The sequence below is a fragment of the Canis lupus genome, chromosome 5 (assembly GCF_048164855.1).
Source record: "Canis lupus baileyi chromosome 5, mCanLup2.hap1, whole genome shotgun sequence".
In the NCBI taxonomy this organism is placed as follows: Eukaryota; Metazoa; Chordata; class Mammalia; order Carnivora; family Canidae; genus Canis; species Canis lupus.
The window spans coordinates 3,451,343-3,478,966 of record NC_132842.1 but is presented as its reverse complement, the minus strand read 5'-3'; the positions used below and the strand labels follow the sequence as shown (position 1 = coordinate 3,478,966).

At 37.6% G+C, this 27,624-nt stretch overlaps 1 long non-coding RNA gene across 2 annotated transcripts in view; it reads right to left on the bottom strand.

Moving 5' to 3' along the window:
- Positions 1 to 247: 247 nt before the first annotated feature.
- Positions 248 to 27,624, bottom strand: part of LOC140633163 (uncharacterized) — a 241,411-nt gene continuing 214,034 nt past the window's right edge. Inside the window, exons 4-5 of one of the 2 annotated variants that reach the window (XR_012030770.1) lie at positions 2,340 to 2,536; positions 248 to 486 (exon numbers count right to left, since the gene is read on the bottom strand). This is a non-coding gene — a long non-coding RNA (uncharacterized lncRNA). The remainder of the gene's footprint in view (positions 487 to 2,339; positions 2,537 to 27,624) is intronic. The other variant, XR_012030772.1, reaches the window with a different exon arrangement.

Below are 27,624 nucleotides of genomic sequence, written 5' to 3'. Positions count from 1 at the left end.
TTATTCCATCAATTTTATTTCCTCTCCTTTAAAAACAATATTAAAAAAGAAAAAAAACAAAGAAAAACAAGGAACTGAGGTGATTTACAGCACTGTGCATGAAACAGGCTAAAAATAACTTAGATAAGGAAAATGTAAGAAAAGATGAACAAAATAAATAATTTACAAAACATATATACTATGAGTACCAGCAGAGGTTTTAAATTAGGTGCTAAGGTTCTTTTTTTTTTAATTTTTTTTTTAATTTTTATTTATTTATGATAGTCACACACAGATAGATAGAGAGGCAGAGACACAGGCAGAGGGAGAAGCAGGCTCCATGCACCGGGAGCCCGACGTGGGACTCGATCCCGGGTCTCCAGGATCGCGCCCTGGACCAAAGGCAGGCGCCAAACCGCTGCGCCACCCAGGGATCCCCAGGTGCTAAGGTTCTTCATGGTCAGAGCAAACAACATCACTTAGATATTTCTTCAATTATCTGTACAACTAGAACAAAAAATACACCTAAATTATTACACAATCATGGCTGTTGTGTTTAACACTGACAACACTCCAAAATAAATCTAAATTTAAATACTTTTTGATCCTGCCATAGCAAGATCACTTTGAAAGTTAAAATTCCATATAATACTGTTATTATATTAACATGTGTGCCAGAGCCATAATATGCTAAAAAGGGGTTCATTGCTTACAATTATCTCATCACCAACTGTAGCTAGAAAGCAAATCTCACTATGATCTTTATTCTATTGTGAAAAATTTGAAATTTTATAAAAGACTTTCATACCAGTGGAAATTTTACTGCCAAAATGCCTTCTCTGTGTGGTCTTCAATGCTCCCACTTATTTCTAGTTCACATTTTAGAAGAGTTGGTATATGCTATATTTTGCAGGTAGTTCCGGTAGTTTTTCTTGTTTATTTATTTATTTTTTAAAGACTTTATTTATTTATTCATAGAGACACAGATTGAGAGAGAGAGAGGCAGAGACACAGGCAGAGGGAGAAGCAGGCTCCACACAGGGACCCCGACGTGGGACTCAATCCCGGGTCTCCAGGATCACGCCCCAGGCTGCAGGCGGCACTAAACCGCTGCGCCACGGGGGCTGCCCTGTTTTTCTTGTTTAAAAATAATTAATAACATTACTTATTCAATACTTTTAATTATTTTAAAACTTTAAATTCACAGAAAAAATGATATAATTATTTAGTGCATTTTAGGATATAATTACAGCATCTTAGTTTTAACAAGAGATGTTATGGGTCATTTTTGTAAATTTGCAGGTTTCATAAAATTAGAACTCAATTCTGAACTGTATAAAGTCCCTGAGGATCACCAGATACAAATCTAGTGGCCACTGTAGAGCCAATGCAATCAGTACTCTACTGAATTTACAGCTTACTCTGTCTTCCACCCACCACACACAAAGATGTTCGGTAGGATGCTTACATTAAGCGGGACCCTTGGCTCCTTCCTATCCTCCTATATTACAGCTGAGGAAAAGGTTACCTTGTTAGATTGATATGAGGTATTGCTGGTAGAAGTAAGGCTCTACTCAGGTCTTCTGAATCCAAGTCCTGTACTCTATCCACCTGTGTGTGCAATTTTCAATACTTATGGGAAAAAAACAGGTTCTATATTTTTCTATGTAATGGCCTCCCTACTGCAGCAAAAAGAAGATCCTCTTCAAGAAATGCTTGAAAGGTCTAGGTGATGATCTGTTAGGTCCTTTGAATTCAAAGAGGGAGCCTGGGTAATATGCAATACATACAACACACAGACATGCTCACACAGATACATAAACATATACTTACATATACATGCGCACAGAGACAGACTCTTACACAAATACACACACTTACAGACATGTGCACATACATACATACACTCAAAACATATACTCACACAATGCACATGCCTACATACACATAACACACACATACACACACAATAATGGCTAGAATAGATAACAATGTTCAAGGATAAAGAATTAAAAGTTTGAGATTATTGAATTTATTTACAGTATACCTGCTTCATATAAACACTGACAAGATTGTGCTTCACACAGGTCACACTAACTTTACTATAACTTTCTATTTGTGGTCTAATCTACACATTATAAACACTTTGTCTTGTTACATGTGAAACTTTCACATATGCTGAAATTAGACAGCTGGGCATTGCCCTCTAAGACCCTATAAAGCTTTGAAAGGAAACTTTTACAGTCCATAAAGAAAGAGTAAACTATGTCCCACTGCACTATATAATTTTTCACATTTTGGAAGAGACCACAGTTTCAGAAAAGTCTGAAAGGGGTAATTGTTAGGCCTAGAAATTGTACCTTAACTGCTGGGAAGTAGAGGATGCCGCATAATCTTCCTTTCAACATGCTTCTGAGAATGTCTTTAATGCTGTTTGGGAATGTCCCTTGGCTCTGCCTTGTTCCTCTCTGGACTAGCCCAAAGACTGTGTGATTCTGTTTAACAAGCATGAGATAGTAACAATCACACCAGATTGTTCATCTGTAATTTGAGATTCCTGGAAGAAAAGTAATGCACAGTAGCTTATGTTTGACTTTAATAGTTGAACTTCTTTCAGAGTGTTGATGATAGGGGAAATATTTCTCATGCTCTGTCTGGCTGGCATGTCAGAGTTAGGCTTCAGAGTCAGGCAAGCGGGGTTCAGACACCAGGACTGCCGCTTGTTAGTGGATCACTCAAATTCTGAGTGAACAATTTAACCACTCTTGAACCTAACAGTCCTCATTTTTAAATGACAGTAGCACTACATACCCCACGACTACAAGTGACTGGCTCATAATGGACTTTAAAAATATTTGTTTTATTTTTTCAATTTATTATTCACAGCATCAAAACAACTCATCTCAGGGAAATGATGACTCTTATGTAGAAAAAGTAATTATTTTATTGCCTTTCATTTTTTTAACTATTTGCTTTAGCAAATTACAGAGGGACTTATAAAAGATTAATAAAATATTTTCAAACTATATTCATAATTTTTATTGATAACAATACTGTTACTAATTAATAATAGCATCTTGCTCAGGCCTTTATGTCAACTAGAAAATCCATTAGTTATTTATTGATCAAGAAATTAAAAGAATATAATCCCTTATCAATTTCTGAGCATCTTCTAGCCGTTAGTTTAATATGAATGTAAGAGAACTTTTAACCCTGCCTCCAGCACTACATAACTATAAAGACAAATTTTAGCAAAATGTAAAAGCAAAATTGTGTTCAAGTCATAGTTTTGACTTGGTTTTGAGTTTTGTTACATATAATACCTGCTTTTATGTAAAACATATCTAAAGTTCATCTAGAGTGTTGATGACAGTCTATCTGAAATCTAGCAGAGACCAAAAACTATCAGCTTCCACCCTCTTCAGAGAGACTTCTGAAGTCTGGGGACTACTATCCATAGCATAGTAGTGACATCTTCTCTGTTAACTTGGAAATTATGGTTCCAAGTGGTTAAATTTTTCCCCAAAATTTGATTCAAATTTCTAATGGGTAGGTTTAAATAATTACAGTGCCACATATTCACGAAATCAAGGATCTCCTTTCTTTGAAACTCATTTGCTAAGTGCTGCTTATGGGTTAGGCTTGACTTATTCTAAAACTCAACTGTAATATTCTAATCTATGATATTATATATATTATATAATGTCAAGCATCCAGAGAATGTTTAAATTTTGTGGCATAGAACTAGACATTTGTGCTCGATCCTGCTACAGGCTCAAATACCTCTGAATAGACTTTTTAATTTTTTCAAATAATCATATTAAATGACATTTTCCTATAGATATGTAGCCCTAGTTAAACTATAGATGCAATATAAGAATACACATCTACTTAGTATCAGAAAATAAAAGGGATGTAAAACTCTGTGTTTTATTATTTTTAGGAAGTAAAGGATCCAGTTTAAGATGTTTCCCCAGATGTTTGCTTCATGGAAAGAAGCCAACAGTGAGAAGAAAAACCTGACTCTGTCCAAGATAATCGCTATTAAGCAATGCATCTGGAAAAGTGTGCTATAAACTTGAAAAAATTAAAACAGTTATAGACATTTCTGTAACTACTTGCTGCATATTTTCTTTACTGGAAATTGGGTTATCTTTTAACTTGTTTTGCTTTCTATTTCTGTTATTATCTTTTAACTTGTTTTGCTTTCTATTTCTGTTAGTTATTTTTTCCTTACAGGAAAAAAAGATTTTTAAAAAGATTTAAAAATTTGATATAGTATATTTCTATCTTAACTCCCTTTAAATATTTAGAATTAAATCCATTATAAATCCTAAAAGTTAAAACCCAATAATTTCATTCACATTTATTTCATAGTGTTCACTGGTCTCCTCTCTAATCATGCAAATGCACATTTCTAGACTTACTAGATTTCTCTAGCCTATTAGCCTGAGTGAGTACTTTTCTTCCTACAAGCCTTCCTTCTATGAAACTAAACTCAATTAGATTTTCCTTTTGGGTCATACACCTCATGAATTATTACCAGGTCTTCAGTATTAATCTCAGTAGGCCAACAGAGGGAAATCATTTGTGAAGCTAAAGCAGCTTCCAAGGATGAGCCAGAACACTCGGGCCTATAAAACTAGCTCTATTATATACAGTAGCACCTGGATGGAAAACATGCCACCAATAATTTACTGGTACAAGAAGAAATGTCAGAGATCATGTACTTATTTTGCACAAACTGCTTGAAACCGGACCATATGAGCAGAGCTGGCACTTGAGGTACCATCTTTCCATCTTCATTTTGTCCATAAGTGGTCCCATTTAAATCAAAATGCAGGCTTTTGGAAGTAATACAATCATCTGAAAACCTTGACCGGAGTGTGGAATTCTGAAGACTGTCAGGACTAGAAGTATGCAGCAGACAGCTGTTGGTTGCCTACCAAATGGTCATTCCTCCAACTATCCTTGGTTCAGGATACCCACTTCCACTGGGTATCGAGTGGTTGTGTGCACCAGGAAAGATGGACCTTCTCTGAGCCAGGTTATCTCATTCCCCTTGCCAGTGAGTAGGTCAGGAAGGACATAAGTTGCAATCCTGGCCCGGGAGACATGAGATTTCTACTACTTCTTCTAAGAACACTTCCCTCACTCCTAAGATGAAACATGAAAAGCAATGAGCCCTCTTTCCTCCACTGGCATCTAGACAATGTTGTATGAGGATGGGACACTTTGAGATGCACCAGCCATCTTGCAATTTGAAAGAACAAGTCTGTGAACGGACAGCAACATGTTGAGGAGATCAGAGAAAAAAGATGTGGAGAAAAATCTGGCCCTTAATAATTCTGCTGAGCCACTGGATTAACTTCCCATAGGACTATTCTTCCTCCAAGCTTCTTATAAGAGATGATAACTTTTCCTTATTGTTAAATCACTTGAGTTTTCCATTGCTCACATCTGAATACCTTCTTCTACAAGGCATTTCAAATACTCTTTCTTTATGAGACCAACTATTGAATCATGTGCCCAATTTTGGTCAAAGCATACAGAGTTTCAGTTATACGAGATGAATAAGTTCTAGATTTAAGCATGGTAATTACAGTTAATGATACTGTATTGCATACTTGCAATTCGCTAAGACAGTAAATCTTAAGTATTCTCATCACAGTAAAAAAGGAAAGAAAAGAAAATGGTAACTATATGAGGTGATAGATATGTTAATTAGCTTGATTGAGGTGATTATTTCACAATGGATATGTATATCAAAACATCAACTTACACATAATACATATGACCGTTTTTGTCAATTATACCTACATAAAACTGGAAAAATATATGTGATCCCTGTAACTGTGACATAAAATGAAGCACTCTGGAATTGCTAAGATAAAAAAGAGGATGAATGGTGTCATGACTAAGAAATTCAAGTTCTGTTCCTCAACTGGAATTACAGTGGATTCTGCAAAACCTCACAGCTTCATTGTGATACCCAAACTAACAAACAAATACACTAAATATTTTCACACTCCCTCTGTAAACAATATGCATATTTTATGATATGACTGTGGAATCATTCCAATACAAATGTCCAAACTGAAGTGTTAAGTTATAGGGTTAGCTGGTCACTTTTGGGAAAATTAAGAAAGCAGGTGAAATTTATATTTTGCTGACTCCCAATTACTCCTTTAGCACTCCATTACCACATATCAATGGCTAGTTCTCATGATTTTTTTTAAGATTTTATTTATTTATTCATGAGAGACACACACACACACAAAGAGGCAGAGACAGAGGCAGAGGGAGAAGCAGGCTTCATGCAGGAAGCCCTACATGGGACTCGATCCAGGGCCTCCAGGATCATGACCTGGACTGAAGGCGGCGCTAAACCGCTGAGCTACCCGGGTTGCCCTCTCATGATTTAATGACATGCAGTTTTCCTTTTTTTTCTGATAAGGGCCTAAGATATTATATCAGTCTATTATGTTTTATTTAAAAGTATTTATCAGGGCAGCCCGGGTGGCTCAGAAAGTTAAGATATTTGGGGCCTGGGATCTTCCTAGCACCCCTTACTCAGTTCACCTCACCAGATAGCAGTGTGTTATCTGTTTGTAGTGCAGCTGACCCTGGAGAATGTATATTCTCACCCTGCCTGATCCTGGCCCAGAGGAAGAATCATCAAGGGACATTTGGACATTCACACATTTCGAAAGGAAACTTCTGTATGTTCTATACTGGGCCTTCTTCTTTGACTGAAGTAAAGTAGAAACACAATAAAATCATCTATTGTGTAATGATTTTTAAATTTCCTTTATATGACAAATCAAATTGGATCTATCTACATTAATCAGCTCAGCCATGTCAGAGTTTGACTTTAAGGGTTTAATATATACTATTAAGAAAAACAGCAGAATTATAACATATAGTCTTATGTTTGATAATATGAAATATTTCAGCTATTGGGGAATAAACATATTTTTCACTGGATTACCTAGGTAAATGCCTCACATGTCTGCCTTCTCCTCACTCTGCCACTTTAGACATAGGAAGGTAAGTATGCCATTTTAGCAGAATAATGTTACTGTGATAAAGAATGCAATCATTGAATGGTCAAAATATTGTTTTATGATTTGTTTATTTATTTGAGAGAGAAAGAGAGACCACAAGCAGGAGGGGCAGAGGAAGAGGCTCTGCTGAGCACAGAGACCATCATGAGGCTCAGTCTCACAACCCTGAGACCATGACCTGAGCCAAAACCAAGAGCTGGACATTCAACCAACTGTGTCACTAAAGAACTCCAAATGGTCAAAAATTTTTTAAGAATTCTAGACTGTGGAAGGATATTCACAATACTAGCAAAATAAAACATTTCTAGATGTTCCTGCATGGCTAAATAAAGAATATCTTGTAGAGGTCTAGCCTGGAGGTCACATCCTGATATGTTACATTTCTGGAGTGTGGATCCAAAACATGAGGTAAAATATTGGTTTCTAGTTAGTCTTATGGCCCCAAACAGAGCTAGTGGACTAGTGTAAAGAGGTTCTCATCAACCTCCAGATTCTCCAGGGAGGCTTAAGGATAGCCAGTAAAAATAAGGGGGAAAATTATTCTTTTTTCTTTTTTTCATAGGATTTTCTAAATCTGAACTCAACCCAAATCCTGAATGTTCAAAATTCAAAATTTATTCAGCAACAAAACAAGGGGATTAAGAGACCAGTGAGAAGATCCTATACTGAGAGGAAGCACTTTAACTTCTGGTTCTGTCATTGATTCCCGGAGGACCCTGTGGGACAATAATTCTCTCGGCCTGAGTTTCCTCAATTCTAATATGAGCAAGATGCTCTCTTGCCTGCTTCCCCCATCTATCACACTGTAATTGTGCTCAACAACCCTGGTCTAAATGTAAAGAATTTATGCGTAACTCTATAAAACATTTCACAATACCTTAAGGCCAAATCCAAAACTGTTGAGAGCAACCTAAGTAATTTTTCAAAAAAAAATCTAAATGCATCAGATCTTTAATTCTCACCTTATCACTATGATCTCCACCCTGGCTTTTAAACCTGATCATTATTACTCAGCTATTAGAAACGACAAATACCCACCATTTGCTTCGACGTGGATGGAACTGGAGGGTATTATGCTGAGTGAAGTAAGTCAATCGGAGAAGGACAAACATTATATGTTCTCATTCATTTGGGGAATATAAATAATAGTGAAAGGGAATATAAGGGAAGGGAGAAGAAATGTGTGGGAAATATCAGAAAGGGAGACAGAACGTAAAGACTGCTAACTCTGGGAAACGAACTGGGGGTGGTAGAAGGGGAGGAGGGCGGAGGGTGGGGGTGAGTGGGTGACGGGCACTGGGGGTTATTCTGTATGTTAGTAAATTGAACACCAATAAAAAATAAATTTAAAAAAAATAAACCTGATCATCTTCTAGTACTCTCAGGGAAGACAGCACCAAAATTCACCTATCAGCTCATGCTAGCAATAAAGAGGAATCCTTGGCACCACTTTTTTCTTCATTTCCCATCTCTAAACCAACCTCAGTTCTCCCAAATATCTCTAACTCATTGTCGGGGCTTGCATATCTAAATCAGCACCCTTGAGGCTCTACTCCACTCTGGCTTTTCCCCGAAACTAGTTATCATACTGCAGCAGAAAAGATTCTTGTAAGTGTTAGTTCTGATCATGTCTCTTGGGTGCACATGAGTGCACACATGCACATACACACGCACACAACCTCCTTCAATGATTATCTTCACTCTCAGTACAAACAAACATGAGAAATGTGCCTCCCTCTTTTTACTAGTCAATGTATTCTCCCTGACATCTCAAGACAGAGCCCTCTTCCTCAGAGAAGCCTTCTCTGATTATCCTGACCAGTCAGATCCGTTTATCGTGGTCCTCAGAGGCTATTCCTCTACTTTATAGCACTTGTCACTTTTGTAACTCTACCTGGATCTTTTTTTCATTTGTCAGCCCCCAAAGACTTCAAACTCCATGAAGACTGGGTAAGATTATATCCATTCTGTTCAGCTGTAGACCTAGCAGCTAGTACAATGCTTGACATGTATTGGGTCTTCAATAAATACTAATGGAATGAATGTTCAATGTCACACTACTAAGGTGCACTTGCTAAAGTCTAAATGTTCTCAGAGCGATTTCTGAATCACTGTTAAGGGTCAATCACCAAACAAATATTTACTGAATACTAATACAATATTAAGCAATATTCTGGGCAATAGGGATGTAATGATCACCATTACATCTATACTCTGTCTCAAGGTATCTACTTTCTAGGGTCTATTATAAATTGGCTATTGGATTTTGTGATACAGTTCACCAGTCAAATTGCCTGGATATAAGAATCCTTCCACTAAGCAGCTGTATAATCTTGGACAAACTACTTCAGTCTCTTTATCTACAACATGAAAACTTGACATAAGATGTTCTCTAAGTTCTCCTCTGTCAATTCATGTGTTATCATTGCTTTCTAAATAATAAGGTCTATAGGAGTTCCTGATCAAAAGTAATGTCTTATCAAAAACAGTTATCCCCCCTTTTATGACTCAAGCTCTTAGTGAGTCACAAATAGGGTCTACATTTAATGAGGTGCTTCTCTTGAGTCTTTAATGACAATCATATGGTCCTGGAACAAAAAAATCTTTTTAAAAAGCTACCCTAAAAACTTCTGGGGACGAAGTAAGGCTGCTCATTTGCCTTACTACATAATGTGAAAAATAAAATTAAATGTTTACTGTTTCCTTCTACCAAAGTATAAAATTACATATTGTTTGGTAAGGGAAGACTTAGTCATGAAAATACTCCATCAAGAATTTAAGAAAGATCTCAAAAATAGAGAGGAAAATAATATCACCTAAAACTAGCTTGTGATACTCATTAATTGGAAAATGATTTTCAATTTTTTCCTCTATGTCTTTTTTCAAGCTTTATTGAGGTATAATAGAAAAAATATAATTTATTTAAAATGTATAGTGTAATGATTTGATATATGCAAATACCGTGAAATGACTACCACAATCAACTGACACATCCATCACCTCACACGGTTTTGTGTGTGTGTGTATGTGTGTGTGTGTGTGTAAAAGCATTTAAGATCTACTTAAGATTAGAAAATTTAAAGTTTGTAATATAGCCCCCAGCCCCTGGCAAGCACCATTCTACCATTTGTTTCTATGAGTTCAACTCTTTTATTTATTTATTTTGGGGAGGGTAAGATTTCACATATAAATAATATCATAGAGTTTTGTCTAGCTTATTTCACTTAGCTTAATGCCTTCCAGTTTTATCCATGTTGTTACAAATAGGATTTTCCACTTTTGGAAGACTGAATACTATTTCATTATAAGATAGATGATAGATGATAGATTAGATAGATAGATAGATAGATAGATAGATAGATAGATAGATAGATAATAGATAGATAGATAATCACATTTTCTTTATCTATTCATCTATCCATGAACATTTATGTTGTTTCCATATTTTGACTATTGTCAGTAATGCTGCCATGAACATGGGAGTGTAGACATCTCTTCAAAGAGTGATTTCCTTCCTTTGGGTATATATTCAGAAGTGGGATTGCTAGCTTCTATGGTAGTTCTGATGTAGGAAAAGATGTTAGGGTTTGCAGCCAATGGACAAGAAAGAATTCTTAAGACATCTTTGTTGCAAAAAGTTGTTTTTATTAAAGCATGAGGACAGGACCAGTGAGCAGAAAGAGCTGCTCTGGAGTCATGAGGAGTGACCCATTATTACACTTCCAAATTGGGAAGGGAGTGGGTTTCTAAGAACTTTTGGAAGCAAGGTTTCCAAGACTTTGAAGGGACTAGCTGTTGTTGGGTTGGGAAAGGGTCATTTATTACTATCTAATAAAATCTGAGTCAACAGACCCTTCAGATGTATATTGGTGGGTGATATGTTTGGCAGATGATTGCCAACACATATCTTGGAGGGAATTTAGAGATAAACTAAGTTTCCAAAGGAATTTTTATGTTAAAGTAGACTTACAGGATCTTGGAGGTTGGGCTAAGGCTGCTGTTTGCCCTTAGCAAAGTATTAACACCAAGGCAGCTAAATTCCTAGAGGAATGTCACTCTGTTTGTTTCAAGGACTCGTCAATGGGCTGTAAGTATTATAGAAATTTAATATTTTTCTTCTGCCTGTCTCCCACATCAGTTCTATTTTTAATTTTTTTTAGGAACCTCCATACTGTTTTCCACAATGGCTGTACCAATTGACACTCCCACCAACAGTGTACAAGGGTACCCTTTTCTCTACATCCTTGGTATTGTTTGTCATTCCTTGTCTTGTTGATAAAAGACATCCTAACAGGTGTGAGGTGATAATATCTCATTGTGATTTTCATTCCCCTGGTGATTTGCATTCCCCTGGTGATTACTGAGGCCTGTCTTTTTAATTGAGTTTTTTGGGGTTTTTATATTACTGAATTTTAAAAGTCCCTTATATATTATGAATATTAACCCTTTATCAGATATATAGTTTGCAAATATTTTCTCCCATCCCCTAGGTTATCTTTTCATTTTATTCATTGTTTCCTTTGCTGTGCAAAAACATTTCACTTGACATGGTCCCACTTGTTTATTTTTTATATTGGCAATGATTTTTAAGATCTAACACCAAAAGCAAAGGCAACAAAAACAAAAATAAATCATTGAGACTACATCATGTCTTGGTATGGAAATCACTTTAATGATATATTTAAGTTCAACCTTTCAATTTTTTAATATGAAGAAATAAGGGCCCAGAGGTAAAATAGTCTGTCCAAGGTCACAGGTGGTCATTGATGCCTGTGCCTGTCATAAACTCCTCTAGTTGTGGGTATGAGGACAGCAAAGTTGCATGAACTCCCAGATATAACATTCTGGGATATAAAATTCTTTTATACATTCTACCAGTTAGTCATTAATTTATTTGATAAACTCTTTTTTTGAAAATGCAAAATTATACTGATAGGATTGAGGTTAACAGTAAATTTTCCAGCCCTGCAGAATTCTATGGAGTTAATGAAAGGCAGAGGGGAAGACCGAAGCTGACAGAAGAGCAAACCAGAAGCTAACAGGACAGCTGGGTGGAACCTTGGGAAGCAGAATAACACTGGTCCCATAGATGCCTATATATTGTTTCTTAAAATTTTTAAAATTTTTATCTATTAAAAATAGAAAAAAGTCACATATGTCATTTGAAACCAAGCATCACTCAGCATTTTGGTATATTTTCTTCAAGTTCTGCATATATATTTTCATAGAGTTTTCATGATTAAGCAATTAAATGCTTTTATCAGCCACTGAGTAGCAACATGTTATACTAAAATGATGTTACTTTTTACTAAAATATAAGGTAGGTGTCAAAAATAATACCGCAAATTTTCTTGTCCTCTGTAGTCAAAGGTCACAAAAGGTCATGTGATTCCCCTTCATCATTGTTGAAGAGTGATAGTTGGGGATGGGAAGAGAGTAGAAAAAGAATATGTTTTATTTACATAAAAGAAAACTTGAACATAAATAATAAAGCAAGCCATGAGTATAACTGACCCAAGCTAACTTATTTTTACTTTCTGAACAAGTATGAGGGCATGTCATTCACAAACAAACACAAAAACTCACATTTGAATAAGCTGAAGAGCAATTAAAAACAAATCTCTTCCTCCATGATGTCATAGCATGAATTAATTACTACCAATTAATAAAAATATTCAGGTAACAGGAATAACATATTAGCCAACCATGCTGATCAAGTTAACTTCTCCCAAAGTAACTTCAGTTACTTTAAAGACAAACTATAAGCTTCCAGATCTTGGGTTCTAATATCATTCTCTAGCGAAAGAACCAAGGCACCTTAGAGATATGATTAATTCCAGGATGGGGGCAGAAATATACAAGATGAGCCTGGAGCACCTTGTAGTACCAGAAAATAAAGTATTCAAAGAAAAAAAATCCCACGATGATGATGGTATATCAAAGGACACAGAAACAAAGTGAAAGAATCCCAATGTCCAAAGTTGAAACAATTTGAATAACAAAATTAAGTAGTATTGAATTATAATCCAAGTTATTAAATAAATATCTTTAAGCCCATACTGTTATGAATAAGTAACTGAGTAAATTAACAAATGGTGGGAATAGAATAAGACAAATGCTGTATGTGTAAAAATTTCAAATAAATTATGTACATACTTTGCTCTAAAGGAAGGGAAGCATAACACCCTGCTCCTTAAATGTGGGCTGTCTCATGACCTCCTTCCAAATAGTATAGTACAGAAAATTAGAGGAGAGTAATTTGATAGTGGAGAAATTTAACAAATGCTATTGTGGCCAGGTGGTCAAGGTCAACAACTGATATTCTATACCCTGGATATGATATGATGAAGACAGCACTTTGCCTCTGGGATCTTCCTTCTCAAAACCTATCATCCCCAGTCTAATCAGAAGAAAAATATCACATAAATTCCAATAGATGGGCACCCTATAATATATCTGCCCCGTGTCCCTCAAAACTGTCAGGATCATAAAAAATAAGGCAAGTCTAAGAAACCGTCACAGCTAAGAGGAATCTTAACTAAATAAATGCAAAGCAGTACCCTGGATGGGATTCTGAGACAGAAAGAGGTATGATGTAAAAACTAGGTAACTCTGAAGAGTCTTTACTTAATAATAATGTATCACTATTGGTTCATTAATTGTACTAACTACACCATACTAACTTATGGTGTTAAAAATAGGGAAAAATGAGTACAGGGGCATATATAATATGGTGAATTATCTATACTATCTGTGTGATTTTTCTATAAATCTAAAACTATTACATTAATAAAAAATAAACTATAAAAATCATAATAAGTCTTTACATTAACAAAAATGTCCTACTTAGACTACTTCTCACACCTAGCTCCTAACAAAATAAGTGCCTTCCAGTAGGGGCTAGTCTGGGCATCAGTGGCTCTCAACTCTGGTAGTGAATTTAAATCACCTAATGTATTCTAATAACAATAAATCAGAATCTCTGCTAATGACCATCAGTAATTTTTTAAACCAAAAGTCTAGTTTTGCCAACAGAATAAACTCATACTATAAAATTGCAAAACTACACCTTTTGCCATCAGCTTGAAATGTCTGTTTTTCATGGTAGAAAGTAAAGATGCTCCCTTTTCTTTCTCCCTTAAGAGACCTAAGAGATTCCGCAATGATTCTGGCAATATAAAGATAAGTAAAATAGTGGCTATAGCCAACTTAACGGTTTTAGAAATTTAAAGGAGCAAATTACAGAGTCTGTCCTTTTTTATTTCACTTTTTTTTGAAAAATCATTTCTTGGGCTATTGAAAATTCATGTGGTTTGATGAGTTTGAAATAAAGGAAGAAAAAAATGAAAAATTTTATCTTAAAATTTAAATTCAAGGCATCTAAAGTTCTAATGAGCGCGGGCAGAATCCCTGCTAGCTCTAAGAAGGTGCTATTAAAACCACATTTCTAAAAAACAAAAACACACGCAGCTTCCCAAGTGCATCCTAGACAGTAAATCACAAGACAAGCCCCAAACCCCTGAAGTAAGACCGCAAGGTGTGCTCATCTCCAGCTCCCAGTTTGGCCTGCCTAAGGAAACAGGAGCTCACCAAACGCGTGGACAGCCTTGCCTCGGTTTGGAGTCTGTGTCCACCCGTTTTCATAATTCTGGTTTAAGAATAGGAGCCCATCTTAGCTATTCAACTACAAATGTCAATTATATGCTAACTAATTGAACTCTCCTAAATTGTGAAATCGGGAAGCCACAAAGTACCAGGACACAGACATGAAGAAGGAAAATCTTCCTTCCCCCACTGTACTTTCTCACTGACCATCTGATCTGGAGAGGTCAAAAAAGTGTGAAAAGTCCTAGGGGATGGCAGGTCTATCTCAACAACAGGCATTAGCTGAGTTTTGTTTTTTACTTAAAGGGGGCTTCCATCAGAGCATTGGTTGCTTAAGACAGGCAGAGAAACCTGAGAGTTTCCATAGGCCCCTCCTAGATGCTTCTCTCATCAAATTAAAACTCTGGTTTATGCACTGTGGTGAGATGGAAATTACAGGCATTTTGAAAACAATGGGCCGAGTGCCAGTACCAACATGACAAGCTGGAAGCCAGTTTGTTTGAACCTCTGTGTCTCAGTTTCTTCATCTGCAAAACAAAGCTAAGAATACTTAATGTGCGTAAGGATGCGATCCTAAAGATCAAATGAATAACATATGACTTCACTTCACACAGTATAAGTAGACAAAGGGCACACATTACTAATAATACTATTTTAAGGTCTACCAATAAGTGACACCCTCCCCACTCACTGACCTTCCTGCTCATACATATTCCATCCAGAAAAACTTATCTTCCACTTCTCACCTTCCACCTATGTGGTGGCATTTCTTTGCCATTGTCCCTACCTACATTCTTCAATCACCCACATCCCCCATCTTGTTCAGCACTCTGCTTAATATCTGTCTCCTTCAGAAACAGTTACTCCACTCAATGGTAGTCACTTCACCACCGAGACCCACAGGCACCCTTGCACATATAATCAATCAAAGCTTCCATGCCCCACTTGTCAAAGAATCATAAATTCATTTTACAGCTGAGAGAAACTGTAGAAACCACCTAGTACAATGTCTTAATTTACAAATGAGGAACCATAGGCTCTGATCATTTAACTGGCCTACTAGCTGGTTGCAGAAGGGAGACTAAAGTCCAGATCTCCATAGAATATTTGCCAACCTTTGGATCCAAATTGACAGCATTGATCATTAATGTTTTTACTAAAATACATGCACAGAGTTCTTAAATACAAAATATAGATCCCCTAAAGTCTCATTGTCTAAGCAGCAGTTAAGCCCTTTATAACAAAGGAGTATAACTGATTCACCTAAAATAGGTGAGTGAAGTAGAAGCTTGGAAATGTTCTTAACAACACTTAGTATTGGGTTATATACACAGAAGGGGCTCAATATCGTTTGACAAGTTGGTAAGTGCATATATGAATGATTCAGGACTCATGATGGAAGAGTTATCAAAACTTTCATCAAAAATATTCTACTAAAGAATTTGAAAGCCTGATTCAGTACAGAAATGCATTCCTTCTCTAGAAATTTTGACCTTTTGAAATTAACTTTGCAGATTCTGTGTTCTATTTAGACATTATTCCACATGTACTGAGGTAGAAGTCAAAAAAGGTACCAAGAATTACATATTAAACTAATGCAGTTCCAATAAAAATTCCAGCTAGATTGTGAAAAACAAGAGCAATGTAGATAGACTTATTCTACCAGACATTAAGATATAGTATATGATTAAAAGATTATATTTCTGGTCTTGTTATTTTAAAAATTGAGAAATGAAACCAAATGGAAAGTTTAAAACAGAACCATACTCATAACAAAATTGAGCTGTAATAGAATTGGTATCACCCATATACAGAGAAAATATAAATTATGTAATCAATGGTGTTGGGGAAATTAGCTCATCAATATGAATATTCAATTACATACCTATCTCATTCTATAAACAAGAATAAATTCAGATGGGTTTAAAACTTTAGTATAAAACAAACAAATTATTACTGGGGGATGGGAAATAGGAGAATAGCTTTATGACCTTGGGATCAGGAAAGATTTATTTGAGGATGTATAGAAAAGCACTACCTATAAAGAAAATGGGAAGATCTGACTACATCAAAATTAAAGATGTCTGTTCCACAAAATACACTACAAAGTAAAAAGACTGGTGATAGATGGGGAGAAGATATTTCCAATGTATATAACCAAGAAAGGTTTAATACCCAGAGTATTTAAGAAATTCCTATAAATTAGTAAAAAAAAAAAAAAAAAAAAAAGAAAGAAAGAAAGAAAAAAGAAAAAAAGGAGGCAACCCAATAAAAAAATAAAAATATATAATATATATAAATAAAATCACATGATTATATGCATATGTATTATGTATGATTATATGTATATGATTATATGTATATATCATATATGTATATGATATATATACACACACACACACACTTTGGTCAAATTGCTGACATACAAGTGGGATGGAGGATATGAAGAGGCAACCAGAAAATACCAAAACATAAGCATCAATTCAGAGCTACATTGATAAAAAATAATCAGATAATAACCAATGTCAGCAAGCATGAGGGAAAATAGGAATTTTCACATGTGCTGGTGACTTTACAAATATGTATTACAGCCTATTTGGTGGGTAATCTAGCAATATATAGTAAAATTGTGTTAGCAGATGCCTAACAGCCCAGGAATTTCTGAATATGTACCTCCATAGAACTCAATAAACACAGAGACATGCATAAAGATTATATGATAGCAAAATAAGAGGAAGATATCTTTAAAGTATGTATTATGCATACATATTTATCAGAGATCAAAAAATGATTAATTACCAAAGACAGAGCTGAAAATCAATGTTGAGAAGAGTTCAACCTGGTATAGAGTACACTAATATTTAGGTCAAGTTCAGAGAGTATGGAAAACACATTTTTCATAGATATTCATATGTAGAGTAGAATGCCCACCAAGCATATGAGAATAAGTATCTTATGGAAGCCAGGCAATTAGTAATGCAGTTAGGAGAGAAAGGGAGAAAAAAGGGGTCTGAGGCTGGAATAATTATTTTAATGCACATAAGCCAGGGAGCAGCGTTGGCCATATTTTTACAATTTTGTGCACAGAGAGGCCAAAACCGTTACAAATAATAAAGAGAACAGTTTTAAATGGGGTGGGGCAGAGAAAGTAAATTACCTGTCTTAAATTTATGGATAGTTAATGCAAATAAAGGAGTTGACCTAAAAATTCAGTGAAGTCAGAAATTTCTTTGGATGAGTGGCAACCCCCCTTGACAGCCTTTCATAGTCAAGGGGCAATTGAGTGTTAATTCTGCTGACCTTATTTGCAGCAGTGCTCCCATTCCTGGAGCATCCCTGACTGTCAGGCAGCATGCTTTACATAGCTGTCGAGTTAATGTTTTTCTTTTGACTAAATTTTTCACCTGAGGCATTTCAATCCTGTAACTTCAGCAATCAATTTAGGCCCAAAGCAGCATAGGCCTCTGTCCCCTCCAAGCAGGTATTTGCATGTGACCTAACAGCTTAAGCACCAGGGAAATGAGCTAAATCCAAACAGATGTAAGAAATAGAACTGTATTCTAAATCACTATACAGTCAGCTCATTTGCCTGCCACGCAATTACACTTTGTGTGTGAAAGTAGGAGTGAGTGTGTGTGTGTCTGAGGTGGGAATATGATTAATTAAATTTTTATACTATTTTTTAAAGCTTATAAGCTATTTTTAGTGGTGTTTGTTTTAATGATCCTAAGCCAATGTTTTAAGCAGTAATCATGAAATTCTAATAGCTAGATATGTCATAAAAAGAAAAGTAGTTTGAAACATAAGTGAAATTATACTAAGAAATCAGAATTTTTTTTGTTTCTAGACAACTTAATTTCTTCAAAATAGAATTCACAATGGGCATGTGATAGGCATGCACTGTCAAGATATGGAAAGTAACTTATATGAGGAATTTATCATTATACATTTTAAATTCTTAGCCTCCAAAATGACATAGAAGCCATTTTCCATTCATTACAAGGAATTCTGGTTACAGGATAAGACATTTGTTGGGATTATGCAAGCAAATCAGTAGCATCATTTATTACATCCAGATCTTTTAACCAAGGGAGAAACTGTCACATTTTTTGTCATTATTTGTGAAAGGAGTAGCCAGAATTTCAGTTAGAAGTTTCCTATATCCTCCTAGCTATGTTATAGATTAAAAATCTAGTCTAAATAATCAAATCTCATGTGACTGGCATATAAGGAATCTCAGATCCAGATATGTTTTGTGGGTGTTTGGAAAGAGCACCTCATCTCTCAGCTGTACTATAGGAGAGAAGATGATGTAATACCTTCTTAGCTAGCCCCCATGGATGACAATAAATGTCCTTTTTTTAAAAAAAGATTTTATTTATTCATGAGGGATGTAGAGAGAGAGAGAGGCAGAGACACAGGCAGAGGGAGAAGCAGGCTCCATGCAGGGATCCCGACACAGGACTCCATCCCAGGACCCCAGGATCACGCCTTGAGTTAAAGGCAGATGCTTAGTCACTGAGCCACCCAGGTGCCCTGACAATAAATATTCTTAATTCCATTTAACAAGTGAAGGAATTGAGTCCCTACTAAAAGTCACAATAAAATAATTTTACTTACTCCATTGGAAGGCAGGTCAGTACTGAGAAAAGTAATTCCTTAGTACAAAGCAACACACCCACTTATGTAAGGCAAGAAAAGCCTAGAAGCATATTTTAAAAACCTAAATTCAGTAAAGAATATGTTTGTCTGAACACTGAACCTAACATGTGTCAGTCCACACTATTGAGATTAGCTACTGAAAATACAGAAAAATAAAGACAGGCACTCTACACCACAAAATGTAGCATAAATAATGAAATGGGCATTCTTAGCAGCTGCATTTGCCCCAATTATATAAGGATTAATAGGAAAAAAATTTACATAGGAGCAAACATGTTGCTGGGTAGAAGACTGCCCTTAAAAATGAGCAATATCTCTTGCCCGTAGGGCTCATGGCATCTATCAGAGGACATGACTACTGGCCACACTGTCCCCACATCTCTCACACAGCTTCCCCTCTGTGAACCACTGGGGCCACCAGAAATAGGAAGCTAAGTCGGCACTAAGTTTCTCCTTCCTATTTTACTAGTGCATCTATAATAGCAACTCAGAATGCTCAACTGAAGGTAAGAAGATTATTTTGTATTTGAGGTTTTAATAAAGTTACTTATGATGTGGACAAAGAGGGAGGTGGAGGATGAGGCAGTTCTAAGGCAGTGCTTCTCAAACTGTCATGTGCATGACTCAGCTAGGGATTTGCTGAAACGTTGATTCTAGATTGGCCCCTCTGAGCTGGGACCTGGAGACTGTCTAACCAGCTCCCAGCACTGGTGGCCTAACACTCTGGGTAACCAAGTTGAAAGAAATAATGAAAAAAAAGCAAAAACAGATGCTAAATGCCAACCCCCTCTAATGTGATAAAATGACAGGGGAAGATACCATAAAGTAAATGCTTCCCCATCTCCTGACATCAGGAGCAGTGTATTCCCTGGAGGTGTGTAGGTCAGGCACTATGCTAGAAACTGAAGTATTATCCCCTTTTGGAGTTTAAAACTTCCTGACCCATCACTCTATGTGAATATAAGAAACAATTCCTGGTCTCTCTAAATTTCCAGTCCAAATAGCAACATAGGAAATATTTATATAAACATAAGAATATAACCAATATAAGAAACCAATGTAAGAAATTATGCAAAAGGGCCATAGGTTTGAAGAGCAAGCAGAATTTTTTTTTAATATTTTATTTATTTATTCATGAGAAACACAGAGAGAGAGAGAGGCAGAGACACAGGCAAAGGGAGAAGCAGGCTCCATGCAGGGATCCCGCCGCGGGACTCGATCCCAGGACTCCAGGATCACGCCCTGGGCCAAAGGCAGGTGCTCAACCGCTGAGCCACCCAGGCGTCCTAAGCAAGCAGAATTAACTGAAGAACGGGAACCCTTGGGACCTACACTATCAGAGTCAGCAGGGAATTAGGAGCTGGGCTAAAAGTCTGGGATTTGTATACCTGAAGATATGAGGGAGGAGAGAGGCATTTTTCCTGAGCAGACACCAGTCTGGGAAAGAGTTCCCACAGGCAGTGTGTGAGGGAGAAGAATGGGAAGATCAACAGGAGTGCGGATGACAGAGGGTCTTGAAAGTCATAGCAAGGGTTCAAAAGGACTAGATTCACTTTCTAGGCAAGTAGATAGTACTGAAGGTTCACAAGATGTAGATATGGAAGATGAAAAAGGCAATTACCTGAAGGTGGAGGGGACATGGATGGATATATTGCAATTTGCACAAGAAGCAAATAGACCGATCAGGAAACTCTTAAAATAATTTTCAAGCATGGTAAGAAAGGTCTTCATTCTATGAAACCCCTCCTGTGACATGTCACCCCAGTTCTTCCAAATGTCATCTTTGCCTCTCCTATCCATTCCAGCTGTTTCTGGCCTATGGACTCATGGCGTTCTCTGCTGACCCAGGTTCCCATGTGCTGGGACCCAGTGATCTGAGCACTGCCAGCAGCTAGCAACTGAAGGGTGGCTGCTCCATCACCACGCCCACTGACGGCTGCTTCCTGGTAATCCAAGGAGTTCTTAGTGCTTGCTGTTTGTTTTGACCATTTGATCCTCTGCACTCTACACAATATCATTAGTTCACTGATGCCTGACAAGTTTGATCCTAAAGCGAGTGATACATGTAAAGACAGGTTCACATGTTCCCTGAAGTAGAAGCATTCCTGGTTTCTGGAAGAGATGATATGTAATAACAATTATATGGTGCTTTCATCTTCAAAGCCTTATGCAAACATTATCTAATTAACCCTCATTACCTGGAAGGCAGGGAAGCATCATTAAACCTGGGTTTCAGGAGAGGAGATTGGAAACTACAAGTTTAACAAATTCTCCATCAGACAGGCTCAACTTTGGTAGCAAAACTAGCGAGGAAGAGCCTCTAACTTTTAGGTCCATGCTGAGGCCAAGGAGGAAACTCAACACTGAGGTATTTGATTTATTACCAGGGTCATAGGCAATAATGCCTTGTGCTTACCAAGAGCACAGGGAAGCAGATTTTATTCACGCAGGGAGGTGGGATTCTAGGGTGCGAGCACTAGATTTTTACTGTCTAGTCATCTGACCTCTCTGGACTTTGAATACTTATCTGTCAAAGAAGCCCTATTAGTCTGTGGTTGCCATCACATAAAAGCATTAAAATCATTCATGAGAAGAGTGCTCAGAAAATGAGCCCTAATGAGGTTCTATAATACAGATCATTTTTGTAGCTGGGAAAAATGGTAAGACAGACAAGTCCTCATATTCCCTTTTTACAAAATTTCTACACGTTCTATCTCATCCCCACCAACAGCAATGTCTAATGTCACTGTCTCTGAGCAGTGACCTCAAGATCTCTCCTCCTCTCCCCCATCAAACCTGCCTCACAGTCACTAAAATGTGAGCAACTTAAGGCTGAATGTGAGTGGTCCCAGGGGTCTTTGCCTTTTAATAGGGGACTAAAGTCCTTTTCAGCCAAACTGAAGTCCTGACTGTGGCTTTCTGGCCTCAGGAAACTAATCTGTAGAGGAGGCATCTTGGAGGTGGGACTGAGATTTTACCACCTCCAGCCTCTAACAGCCACAGTGGCAGCCAGCATTCTCTGTGTGCTACCAGGAGCCAAGCTCTGTTTTAAAAGGATGTCTCATGCTGCTGTTAACAGCAATGTTCCTGGTCTCTCTACCACTAAGAAATTGCTCTGTCTCTCCATGCCTCAGCGTATTCATCTCTAAAATGGGAATGAGAATTTATCCCCTAGCGTTATTGTGATGATGAAATAAATGAATGCACACAAGGAGCACAGTACAGTGCCAGGCACACAATGAGCACCAAACTGTAGTTGCCATTATCATAGGCTCCTTACTTGTACTAATATGTGTGTGTTAGTACAATCATATTAGATGGGCACTATCTCTAATCCCATTTTCTAGATTGAAAAAACTGAGACACACAAGTGAACATACTTGCCTCAGTTGCACAGCCAATCGGTAGTGGAGTTGGGACTCTTACCAGGGCAGGCTGACTCCAGAGCCCAGACCTGCCACCATGTGCACTGCCCAGGTCCTAGCATCCAGGACCCCCTAGACGTGGGGCCCTGAAGCAGTAATACTGGGCTAATGGTAACAAGCCTGGATTCAAGCTGTGACTTATCCACATTAGACTCACTCCCTATCTTGGTCTCTTTATCTTTAAAACAAACATGATATCTACTATACAAGGTGTTCCTGAAGATCAAATAACTGGTATAAGGAGATTTTGAAAATTCTAAAGTGTTCTCTCTTCAAATGTAAGGGATGATTATCTAATGCAGGATGAGCTAAAGAAGGGCAACTATAAGCAAGAGACTAAAGGAAGCCAAGCTCCAAAGGCCTCGGAAGGTCATTCTTGCCACAGTGGATGCTTGGTTCTTAGAGATCAGCAGAACCTGGTCAAGCTAGGTTGGGGGCAGGGCACAAGAGCCCAAGTACCTACAGGGAAAGGGGGATCCCTGGGGCAGACCCCACATACAAACTCGATTTTGATCCTGCCATGCAACCCTTTCATCTACCCTATAACCTATAAACCTGTAAACCAGAAGCCTGTCATGTTCTAAGCACTGTGGAAAGCTCCTCTTCATTCCTTCCTAGGAACCCCTCCAAGGCTGAGCATCCATAAGGAGAGGCCCTGGGTACCATGGAACCCAGAGGTTTCTGAGAAAGGTTTTAAAAAAGGCATCCTTTGCAGAGTCTGCAGGGCCACAGTGTCCTGAGTCCCCACCATGGGGACTTCATCCGCTCCCCTGTCCCTTCTGTTTTATGAGAGAGCCATGCTGCAGTGCCCAAGGTGCTGTGGGCCACTCTAATCAGTGCCCTGTTGAGGGTCTGAGAAGAATGTACTGCCCAGAACTTTGGAGAGATTCACCTCAACTTCTGGAGACCTGTTGATCTCAGTGTGTGGCCCTCTAAATTCCCAAAGGCAAATGACCCAAACTGCTATACTGGGAAGGTTAGAGGTTATATTTGTACATTTTCAAATTGCTGATTTATTTTCTCTTATGACAGCAAATCTGTTCTCACAGCTAATCAGAATGATCTCTAAAATTTTAAAAGTCATTACTTTCCTGTCTTGTGCTTTGGTTAACAAGAGCCACCATCCCACAGCTGGTGTAAGAACAAACAGAACAAAGGGCAGCCCTGAAAAGATAGTACCCAGCCAACACTCTGTGATCCATCTTCCACCTGCAGGCTCAGCCCAGGTGCCAGACTGGCTAAGTGATGAGGTCGGGATAATTACCCCCGCAGCTCTGGAGCTGCTCTGGGAGCCATCGCACCATTAGGCTACTCATTGGCTGACACACCACTGAGCTCCTCTGAATGCTATTTCCTGTCCTCACAGCTTGATTTCACTACAGTTTGCACATACTTTACCACTTATGAATAATGTCCCCACTCAAATTTGTCACAGGATGCAGTAAATTTTGGATGCCACTTAATAGCAAAGGTGAGTGCTTTGCCCAAACTTGTATATATTTTCAGACTCCTGCTTCCCACTGGCTTTCTAAATGCCACCTTGGGTTCACAGTCTTTGCCTTGTTGTTGTCACAGTATCACCATTAAACATGTATCAGGTACGCTCTGTGTGCCCAGCGCTCTAGCAAATAAATAGAAACAGAATGTTCCTGCCAAGCTGATTTTTTTTAACCAGGGTGAGCAAGAGAAGAAACAAATAGTAGGAGAAGATGTACCACTCACACTGAGGTTAGACCATGGTAAAACTGGGCCAGATGTCTTTGTTGTGCAGCCTTCTGATACCTCCCACAGACAGCTGCTTCTCCGAGGGAGACTATTGTGGGGTGAGCTTTAAGGAATTTTTTTTCCTGAAATAAGGTTACCACTCTATTTGGGACATCCCCTAAAACAGGATGCTGGTCCTGCTCCAGGCAGCCTCACTCATCCACCATGACCCTAACCCACAACCTCTGATCCCCTTTGGTCTGCCACCCCCATCCTACCCTTCAACCAAGAAAGAAGGCAGATTTGAGAGTCCTTTATATATACTCAAGGGGAATATGTACAACACTGCTTTTGAGACAACAGACTTTTTGTATATCTGGGTCCTTACAGCCAAAATAAGCCAATGCCACCTTCTGGAATTTCTCTGCTTGATTAGCAATTGTGTGACATTGGTAATTTCAGCTGTAGTAACCCTTATTTTCAAGTTAATATTGATCTTAATTATGAAATAAATCTAAGAATCAGCCAGGGCCAGTAGAGTTTCTTATCAGACAAGATCTCACAAAAATAAGGTCTTATATAAACAGATTCAAAATCATCCTAGGGCAGGGAGACTTAAGAGGAACTAGCAGGTACTCCAATGCCCCAAAGCCACAAAGAAGAGTGTTGTCCAAGGCATTTCCCCACAAGGGTGGAGCCAGACATCTATGTCTGAGGATAAGCCTCAGAACAGACCTTCACTGTATATTAGCTGGAAGTTTGGCTTAAGTCCCAGGTTTATTCCTCCTCATTCAATGAGTTGGGAATTTTCAAGTGCTCTATGTCATATCTGAGTGGTGTTTTCTACTCACGTGGACAAACTTCTTAACAGAACATGAGGAGTAATTCACAAAGCCAGAGGCAAGTCCCTGTCATGATTTTTTTTTATTTATTTATGATAGTCACAGAGAGAGAGAGAGAGAGGCAGAGATACAGGCAGAGGGAGAAGCAGGCTCCATGCAGGGAGCTAGAGAGCCCATTAGGGACTTTCCTACAAAGGCACTAATGCCATTTGTGAGCTAATCACCTCCCAAAGGCCTCATTTCCTGCTCAAATTAGACAATCTAGAAAAAAATTGATAAATTCCTAGAAACATCCACCTACTACAACCAAGTCATGAAGAAATAGAAAATCTGAACAGACTCATTTCTAGTAAGGAGATCAAATCAGTAATCAAAAGTCTTCCAAAAAAAAAAAAAAAGTTGAGGACCAGAGGGCTTCACTGGTGAATTCTATCAAATATGTAGAAGAGCTACTAACCTTTTTCAAACTCTTCCTAGAAAATAGGATCTTCCTATTTTCTATACTTCTAAACTCATTTTACAAGGCCAGCATTATCCCAATAACAAAACCAAACAAGGACACCATAAGAAAAAAGAACTAGGGATCCCTGGGTGGCACAGCGGTTTGGCGCCTGCCTTTGGCCTGGGGCGCCATCCTGGAGACCCGGGATCAAATCCCATGTCGGGCTCCCTGCGTGGAGCCTGCTTCTCCCTCTGCCTGTGTCTCTGCCTCTCTGTCTCTCTCTGTGTGACTATTATGAATAAATAAATAAAATCTTTAAAAAAAGAAAAAAGAACTACAGCCCAACATCCCTGATTAACATGGATGCAAAAATCCTCAAAAAATGTTAGCAAACCAAATTCAATAATACATTAAAAGAATTATACACCAAGGTCAAATGGGATTTACCCTGGAGTGCAAGGATGGATCAACATCTGAAAATCAATCAATGTAATACCTACACCATATAACAAATTGAAGGATAAACACCAGATCAGGAAGAAGACAATACTCTCATCATTCAATAGCCATTCAATATGCTACTGGAAACTCTTGTCAAATACATTAGGCAATAAAAAGAAATAACGGAGGAAAAGATATAATTGTCTTTGTTTGCAGATAATATAATCTTATATGGAGAAAATCCTAAAAACTATACCAAAAAACTGTTAGAACTAACTGAAAAATTCACTAAAGTTGCAAGATACAAAATCAATATACAGAAATCCGTTGCTGTTCTATACATTAATAATAAAATGCCAGATATAAAAATTAAGAGAACAAACCCATTTATAATTGCATCAAAAAGAATAAAATAGCAATGAATAAATTTAACTAAGAAGGTGAAAGACCTGCACAGTGAAAACTATAAAGCATTTTTATTTTAAAAGGGAAGAAATTTAAAGAGACACAAATGAATGGATGGTATTCCACACTCAAGGTTTGTAAGAATTAATATCATTATAAAGTCAAAACTACTGAAAGCAACCTATAGATTCATTAAAATCTCTATCAAAATTCCAGTAGTAGTATCCACAGAAATAGAAAAAACAATCCTAAAATTTGTGTGAAACCACAGTCACCCCTAATAGCCAAATCAATTGAGAAAAAGAAGAAAGCTGGAAGCATCAAGCTTCTGAATTTCAAAGTATATCATAAAGCTATAGTATTCCAAACAATATGGTATTGGAACAACAATGGACACATAAGTTAATGGAACAGAATATAGAGATCAGAAATAAAACCTCACATATATGGTCAATTAATTTATGACACAGGAGCCAAGAATATACAATGGGGAAATTTTAGTCTCTTCAATAAGTGGTACTGGGGAAACTAGAAAACCACATGCAAAAGAACAAAACTGGACCACTCTCTTATGCCATACACAAAAATCAACTCAAAATAGATTAAAAACTTGACCATAAGAACTAAAACCATAAAAATCCTGGAAGGAAACATAGGGAGCAAGCTCCTTGACATCTATCTTGGTGATGATTTTTTTTCAATTTGCCATCAAAAGCAAAAGCAACAAAAGCAAAAGTAAACAAGTGGGACCATGTCAAACTAAAAAGGTTTTGCACAGCAAAGAAAACCATCAGCAAACTGAGAAGACAACCTACCAAATGGGAGAAAATATTTGCAAATTATGTATCTGATTAGGGGTTAATATCCAAAATATGTAAAGAACTCATGCAACTCACTAGCGCCTGCCTTTGGCCCAGGGCACGATCCTGGAGACCCAGGATCGAATCCCACGTCGGGCTCCCGGTGCATGGAGCCTGCTTCTCCCTCTGCCTGTGTCTCTGCCTCTCTCTCTCTCTGTGTGACTATCATAAATAAATAAAGATTTTAAAAAA